The following is a 7,976-nucleotide window of genomic DNA, read 5'->3' as shown; positions in this document are numbered from 1 at the left end:
TGTCACTGAACTTAGTAACTATAAAAAAGCAAACACAGAATTTAGCCACTTGCTGTCAAATACTATTCTACTTTTTTTAGAACCATCAGAATCATCTAGGGGTAAAAAAGAAGAAAAATGATAAACAAGCATAGAGAAGAGACTGCATGCCCCAAGGCCAGCAATATGAAAATTCCACCTAGCAGCAAAGTTCCCAATTAACTTGCTCTTGTGTTTATTTAATATATGTATTGCATGGCCTTATTTGCTTCATCATCTTATAAAACTAGTGAGACTCTTGCTTGCTTCCTTTTTTTTTTTCCCTCCCCCTAAAAGACTACAATGGTTATACATTTTCAAATATTCACAGACAAGATATTTTGGATAAATAATCTAAGATTAACTAAATTAGGTCAATGTTCACACAAGGCCAGTGTGATATGTCCCTTGTGTTGAAATCATCTGGTGTCAGCTACATTGATTGAAAAAGTACTATAGACTGAAAAAAAAAAAGGTCTTATTACAAGATGTCTCGAAAACAGATAAGAAAGCAACGAAGTCCTATCGTAAATGAGGAACCTTATCTCGATTTTAATATGGCGGTAAGCAAATTATAAATGCTTTTGCAAGTTAGACAACTCGTGTGGGAAAGCAGGCATTTCTAAAGTCTCTATAATTCCAAGCCAGCGAGTGTAGTTGGCACAGCCATCCATTGCTGATGGGTTCTTTGTTCCTTTCCTCAAGATGCTTTCCATATAAAGGCAAAAATATGAATAAACTGCCGGGACAGTTTGACTTGTGGAAGAATGGAGGTGGCATGAAAAACTGATACCTGAACATCATTGTATACTACTTCATCCTTATCTGTTTGTTTCCATCCACTTCCATGCATTGTTTCTTTCTTTCTGAAGACCGCTTTTAACATTGATGGCATTCCTTATAACAGGACTAAACCATCAAATGCTGGGAAAGAAGGTTCTTGAGACTTCCGTACAAAGGCTGTGTTTGCTGAAGCCTATTTCCGTTTATTTTCACTAGGCAGCCACTTTACTTTAGTAATTTTATAGATGAGTAATGACTCATTTGTCCCATCATGGTGATTTTCATCTTTTTTTAAAGTCTCAACACTCATTGAATTGTTCTTCCTGGACATTGTAATCTACTATTATAAAACTTGTTTAATAGCTTGATCATTTGATATAATTCACAGATTGGCTGTTAGTAAATATATTTTAAAAATAGACACAGACTAGTCTAGCAACCTGGTGACTGCAGAGGATACCATACCATTTAAAAACATTACTATATTTAAAGTACTTCTGAGTGGCAGTAATTTTGATAGCCTTATCTTTAGGCTTAAACTGCATTGCTAATGTATATGTACTGCCTCAGACATGCAATAGACTGTAACAAAATAAAATTAAAGAGAAAACCCAACAGCCTGACACTGAAAATTCCTGATTGCATTTTAATAGGAAAGTGAACACTTTGCAGAAGAATATTGCAGTAGTTCAAATATTTCAGTGAGCAACAGCTGCGGTGGATATGAACTCTGGAGGAACAGCTGCCAAAACAAAAATAGAAAAAAAAATTCAGAGGCTGAGGGCTGGAATAAAGAATTTTTAAAAATAAAAAAAATACTAAATTTCATATGAAAATGAGGGAGTCAGAGGACTGAAAACTGTCCCAGCTCTGCTCACGGGTCTCCCATTGATGTCAGGTGTGAACCGAGTCCTGCCCACATCAGCATTCTACAGTGCCCAGTGTTGTGAACAAACACAACATTTTTGCTTTGGCAACCAGGGTACTCCTGCTACTGGGTTCATTCGGGGCAGCTATGCCAGGGTCACTCACATCAATGGGAGGATGGAAATCCAGTGACCCTTAAACTACCACGCTTCCACATCTTAATTTGCATCTCAGAAATATCCATCATAATTTGACCTTAGAGTTTGCAAGATTGGTTCATGTGCAGAGGCTGCAGAGATCCTTTCGAAAATATGTTCATTTGTTCAAACCACAGGCACACTTTTAGCTAGAGGGTTTGCTGTCCCTCTTGTCCTTTATTTGGCCTTCCATAAACTTCCTCGCCGTTTTCCATCTAGACCAGCCTATGCCTGAGAGCCAGGATCTGTATGTGAGGAGGCAGGAGGGAGCCCAGGACCTGCAGTACAGGCCCCGAGAATGCCTTCTTCTAAGCACTTCAGTTCTTCTATCGTAGCACATTTCTGCTGTGGAAGCAGAATAAGTCAATTCTTTCCTACTCTACCAGAGAATGTGCATTTTGTGAGAACAGTAGGGGATAGAGGAGTTGAGGAGCAGGCTTTCCATTTATGAGCCAAACTCCCATTTGTGCCATCATTTCTCCTTCATCTGAGCTATAATCCAATATTTATGTCTTCAAAAATTATATTTCATACACTTATCTCTTATGGAGGAAAGGAGGGAAGAAAGAGATGGAAGGGTTCTAAAACTTCACTCCAAGAAGTTCTGAAGATCTGTGGCACGGTTTTATTTCTTCTCTGAAAAAACTAATTGATACCTTCACTTTACTCAGAATTTACTTACATTACTTTTGATAAGAAAGGAGGTGACTGCAGGGTAAGAGTTCAGTTTGATAGGTATTTGTTAAATATCTATTATATTCATGGTACTTTCTTTTTTTTTTATTCATTTTTTAAAAAAATATTACATTCAAAAAATATGAAGTCCCATTCAACCCCACCGCCCCCACCCCCTACTCCCCCCACAGCAACACTCTCTCCCATCATCATGACACATCCATTGCACCTGGTAAGTACATCTCTGGGCATCGCTGCACGCCATAGTCAATGGTCCACATCATAGCCCACACTCTCCCACGTTCCATCCAGTGGCCCTGGGGGATCTACAGAGTCCCGTAGTTGTCCGTGAAGCACCACCCAGGACAACTCCAAGTCCCAAAAACGCCTCCCCATCTCATTTCTTCCTCCCATTCCCCGCACCCAGCAGCCACCATGGCCACCCTTCCCACACCAATGCCACATTTTCTCTGTGGACATTGGATTGGTTGTGTCCATTGCACATCTATGTCAAGTGGGGGCTTAGATTCCACATGGATACTGGATGCAATCCTCCTGCTTTCAGTTGTAGGCACTCTAGGCTCCATGGTGTGGTGGTTGACCTTCTTCAACTCCATGTTAGCTGAGTGGGGTAAGTCCAATAAATCAGAGTGTAGGAGCTGAAGTCTGTTGAGGCTCAGGGCCTGGCTATCATATTGTCAGTCCAGAGATTCAAATCCCCTAAATATATCTTAAACCCCAACACCAACTACAATTCCAGTAAAGTAGCCTGAAAGTCTTGTGAAAAGAGATCCCATCTGAGTCCAGTTCCATCATGCAGAAACACCAGCTCCAAAGAACGGCTATCTGCCATGGCAGTGAACCCCATCTGCCATGACCATAGAACCCGTGGGTCTCTTTATCCCTCAAAAGAACCAATACCTGGGGTTGTATCTACTTTATCTGTCTCTGAGACTCTGCTCAGGTGTGCATAAGGGCAATCCTTCTGACAACCTCCAGACTCTTTTTTAGAGACTCGTAGCCATATAAACTCATTTCTCCTTTCCATTTCCCCCTTACATTAGGTCAAACAGCATTTTAAAGTCATGTTATTATATGTAGACAGGGATATTCTGCTGATCCGCATTGAACCTTTAATTCAAGGTCATTTTCTAATTGCATCTTCAGCTGGTATTTGGTAGTGATCCCTCGGTGCCAGGTATTCATGGTACTTTCAAAGTGCAGGAAACAAAATTTGTGAAAAATATATTGGTTATGATTCACGCTTTTAAGAAATTCACAACCTTATAAGGAAGGGAGATAGTAAGTGAAAACCATGTAATATAATTGCAATAGCACATAATTCAGTGGGAACACTAAGAAGGGAGTGGCCTCTATTCCTGGTACCATCCGAGAAAGCCTCGCAGGGATCTCAGGCTTGAAGCAAGACTATACATTTTCCAAGGGAGTGGAAAGGAAGGGCACTTTAGACAGGGAACAGCATTTACAAAGACATGGGGGCAGAAAATAGCAAGGCATGTGTAGGAAAGTACAAGCAATGTGCCAAGAGGCAAATTTATAGGCATTAGAAGCTTTAATAATTCTACCGAGGAAGAAAAATGTTTGGGTTGGGGCAGTAGGGGAAAAGTTTTTCAGAGGCGGGCGGAATTTGTTCAGAGCCTCAAAACTCAAAATAAAGGGCACACTTGGACAGCATGAGTGGGAGGTAATAGAATCTCTCAGCATGAGTTGGGGATATTTGTAGTGTATTTAGGCTGGAGATATACTTTAGTTTGGTTTGAGTATATGAACAGATGGTGATAATGTTGAGGATATGGTTCTGGTCAAGCAATGGAGGGTCTTAGATGACGGTTAATGACCTAATTCTTCTGTCACTGAGAACCCATTGGGTGACTTTGAGCAGAGGAGATATATATGGTTTGCCCTGTCTTGGTGTGTGTGTATCAGTGTATAGGAAGCTTTCACTGGCAAGTGGGAATGTATCTACTAGTGTTGAGTAAGTGGCTTTGGCTGCTCCTTGGAATTGATCCATGAAAATGATATGAAGGCAATTGCACCCTTCCAAAAAGAGAGTTCCATGAAATCATCAGAGCAGGTGGTAAGTGGCCACACTCGAATTCTTGGAACAGATAGCCTCTCACTGGGTGTGCATGGGAACAGGTCCATAAGACCCTGCACAATCGGGGGCCTTATTTCCCCTCCTGCAGCATCTTCCACGTATACTTCCCCTCAATCAGTCCATTTCAGCTGCAATGACCTCTTTTCTAATCCTACCCCAGAACTTCAGTACCTGCTGTTTCCTCTGCCTGGACTGCTCTTCAATTAAAGGACCTCATTTCCTCACTTGTGTCAGCTCTTTGTGCAAATGCCAACTTTTCAGTAAAGCCCTTGGTGACTGCCTAATAAAATGGAATCCCCTATTCTATGCCTCTTTATTTTTTTCCATTACACTTATTACCAACCAACATATTATACATGCTATTTATTTTGATGATTGTCTCCCCCACCCTGTGTATAAACTTCATACAGGCAGTGGTTCTTGTCTGGGCTGTTTATTGCTATGTCCCAAGCACCTGGAACAATGCCAAGTTATGTAGCAGATGTTCAACAAATATTTGTGCGGTGAATGAAGAATGAGTGAATGTCTGAGGGTAAAACGATGATCCAGGCCATGACAAGAAGAAGGTGTTGAGTGTTCAAGGAGGAAAGAATTTGCAATGGTAGAGAAACAGCAAGGTTGTATGGTCTTCTCAAGCCATTCCGTGAGATGGTATAGGCATGTTGTAGGCAGTGAGCTGGGTCCAACCAGGACTAGAGTTTTGCCAAGTGAGTGCGAGAAAAGCAAGAGGGACAAAGGTGTTGCATGTGCATGCAAAGGAGTGATTGTGATGTGCGATGGTGACGTTTTGTCGGGGTAAAGACAGGAAAAAATACCTGAGAAGGCAAGAAACTCTAAAAAGATGGTGGTAATAACGGAGGTTGTACAAATCAAGTTTGATATAATATGTTAAAGTGCTTTGTAAAGGGCAAATTGGGGTCAAAATATATATCGTTATGTTGGATAAGAGTATTTTTCTAGGTTTTTTCAATTAAAAATTGATTTGTCAAATATGAAAAATGTTTCTTCCACTATGATGGATTTCTAGTTAAAACAATGGTAATTGAAATACAAATATATAATCAATGTTTAAATATTTATAGATGCCATTTTTGTCAATTTTCAAAGAACTAAATTAAAACAACACCATTAGAGGATATCAAAGAGAGATCTCAATACTTTGCTGTTATGAAAAATATCCACTTTAAACCTGGTTAATGACTTTTTTTTTGTATTTCAGATATTTTTATTTCTTCAAATTTGTTATTTATTAGAAATGACTGAAATAAAAAATATAATCGAGTCCTATCATCATCGTCATCATCATGGAAATGACTTTAAGAGAAAATTGGTCAGATGACTATTACTGCTTCCCGTTTTCAACCAGTAAATAGTTGCCATTGCTAGACAGTCAACCATCTGTTGAGAATGCTCAAGATATGGTGCATAACACAACATGCTTGCTCATGGGGTACGGGAGCAGACGCGCTAGAAAATAATGTATGTGATCTTCTTGATTTCATCATACAAGACAAGCACAAAAGCACCACTCGTGACTCTGAGAACACTGGACCATGCGCCCTTGAAAAAAGCTGTGGGTCCTTCATCACGAGCAATCTTCTTCCAGCAGAGGAGTGAGCCTGTGTACATGCTATCAGTTCCTTTACACCCTGAAGGCATCATCATGTGGACAGTACCAAAATGGACAGGAAGTCAACCTAGCCAGGGCCCAGACAGATGGTGCAATCATCCAGCTGATGAAGATGTGAGTATTCCTGGAATCTGGAAGTATTCCCTTTGCCGTGACATAGACACCGAAGCAGGCAGCTGGGTAGATGATGATACCATGTACCGCACACTTAAACCTTGGTACAGGCTCTTAATCCCATTGGATTTGTAAATCTTAACCAGGCAGTCATTAAGGCCTCTGAATTCCCTTTCCATTCTGGCAAAACACAAGGATGTGGCTCTACAACCACACTGGATGCCAGGTTCCCTACCAAGTAATGCCAGAACTGGCCCTTCTGTCCACGCCACCCAGGAAGATCTGTTTGTATATATCTTTGAAGGCGAAGTTGAGCACTTGGGTGGGGAAGCACCTGATGACACTGGCCAGTTTACCGCGCCAGAAGGACAGGACTCCCTGTTCCTTGGGGCTACAAACCAGTCTTTGATGCCCTGGCTCTGCTTATCTGCAGTGATTTGTTTGCTGGTGTGCTGCACCTGCAGTAGCAGCTTGACTCGCTCATTGGGCGCTGCCATGGTCTTGGAGATGACCATGGCTACTCCACTTATCAGGAGGTCCTTGGCGAAGGACCCAGTGGCATCTGTCATGTTGAGAGGAAGGAGGAGGCAGGCAGATGCCCAGTGGGGCTGAGAACTGACTTTGACTACTCCAGGGCTCTGGGGCTGAAATACCCATGATGCTACAGCTAAATACACACCTGAGAAAATTGTGTTATGTTTTTAAATTGTACAGACAACACATATCTATTAAAAATGACATTTCTTTCTCTTCGGATTCAATTGGTGGGTGAGCAGAATGTAAATTGGGTGTTCATATACCCATGTGAGAGATGAAGAAATGCTATATGACTTTTCCACTGTAGCTGTGAGAGGCTCAGCCACTGGACATGGCACACACATAGACTATAGATACTCTGTACCCTTTAGACGCACAGACCTATGCAGTACCCAGAGCTAACACTTATTGAGCACATATTATGTGTGAGGCATGAAGTCTTCAGCTCAATTCTCTAATATAATCTTTAAAATGACTCTATGAGGTCAGTTTTCTTCTTATGACCATTTTACAGATGAAGAAATGAGGGAGTAGTAGATTCACGTTTTGAATCCAGGAAATGTGACTCCAAATCCCACTCAATCACTGTGCTATGCCACTTCATAGATATTTAGATGATAAATATGAAAGAGAAATATTCCTCATCCATCACTGCTCTTGAGTGAGAAAAAACAAAACAATGATGCCCTTTGTATTTTTTTGCAGAAAAATCATGTGAACTTGATTTCCTTAAATCAGTAAAGATGGTCTAAAAAGTGACGCTGGTGGGCTATTCATTCCCACCAATTAAAAAACAAATAATGAGAGAAAGGGGCACCAAAAAGTTAAATTTAACAGTGGGTAGGATGACAGCAGTCCCAGTTTGACCTAGACCGTCCTGGTTTATGCACATTGGCCCAATCAGGATAATTACTAACAATACAGCCTTTCCACTAAATAAATTATTGTGGTAACATATATACCACACAAGATTTCCCATCTCAACAACTTCTATGTGTATAATTCAGTGATATCAATTACATTTGCAACATTATGC

General features: G+C 40.8%; 1 pseudogene; it reads right to left on the bottom strand.

Annotated features, from left to right (window-relative positions):
• Positions 1-6,126: 6,126 nt before the first annotated feature.
• On the bottom strand, positions 6,127-6,972 carry LOC101416919 (ADP/ATP translocase 2 pseudogene; annotated as a pseudogene).
• Between the last annotated feature and the right edge of the window lie 1,004 nt (positions 6,973-7,976).

Source organism: Dasypus novemcinctus, chromosome 15, assembly GCF_030445035.2.
Source record: "Dasypus novemcinctus isolate mDasNov1 chromosome 15, mDasNov1.1.hap2, whole genome shotgun sequence".
Lineage (NCBI taxonomy): Eukaryota > Metazoa > Chordata > Mammalia > Cingulata > Dasypodidae > Dasypus > Dasypus novemcinctus.
This window is presented reverse-complemented; position numbering and strand designations above follow the sequence as displayed.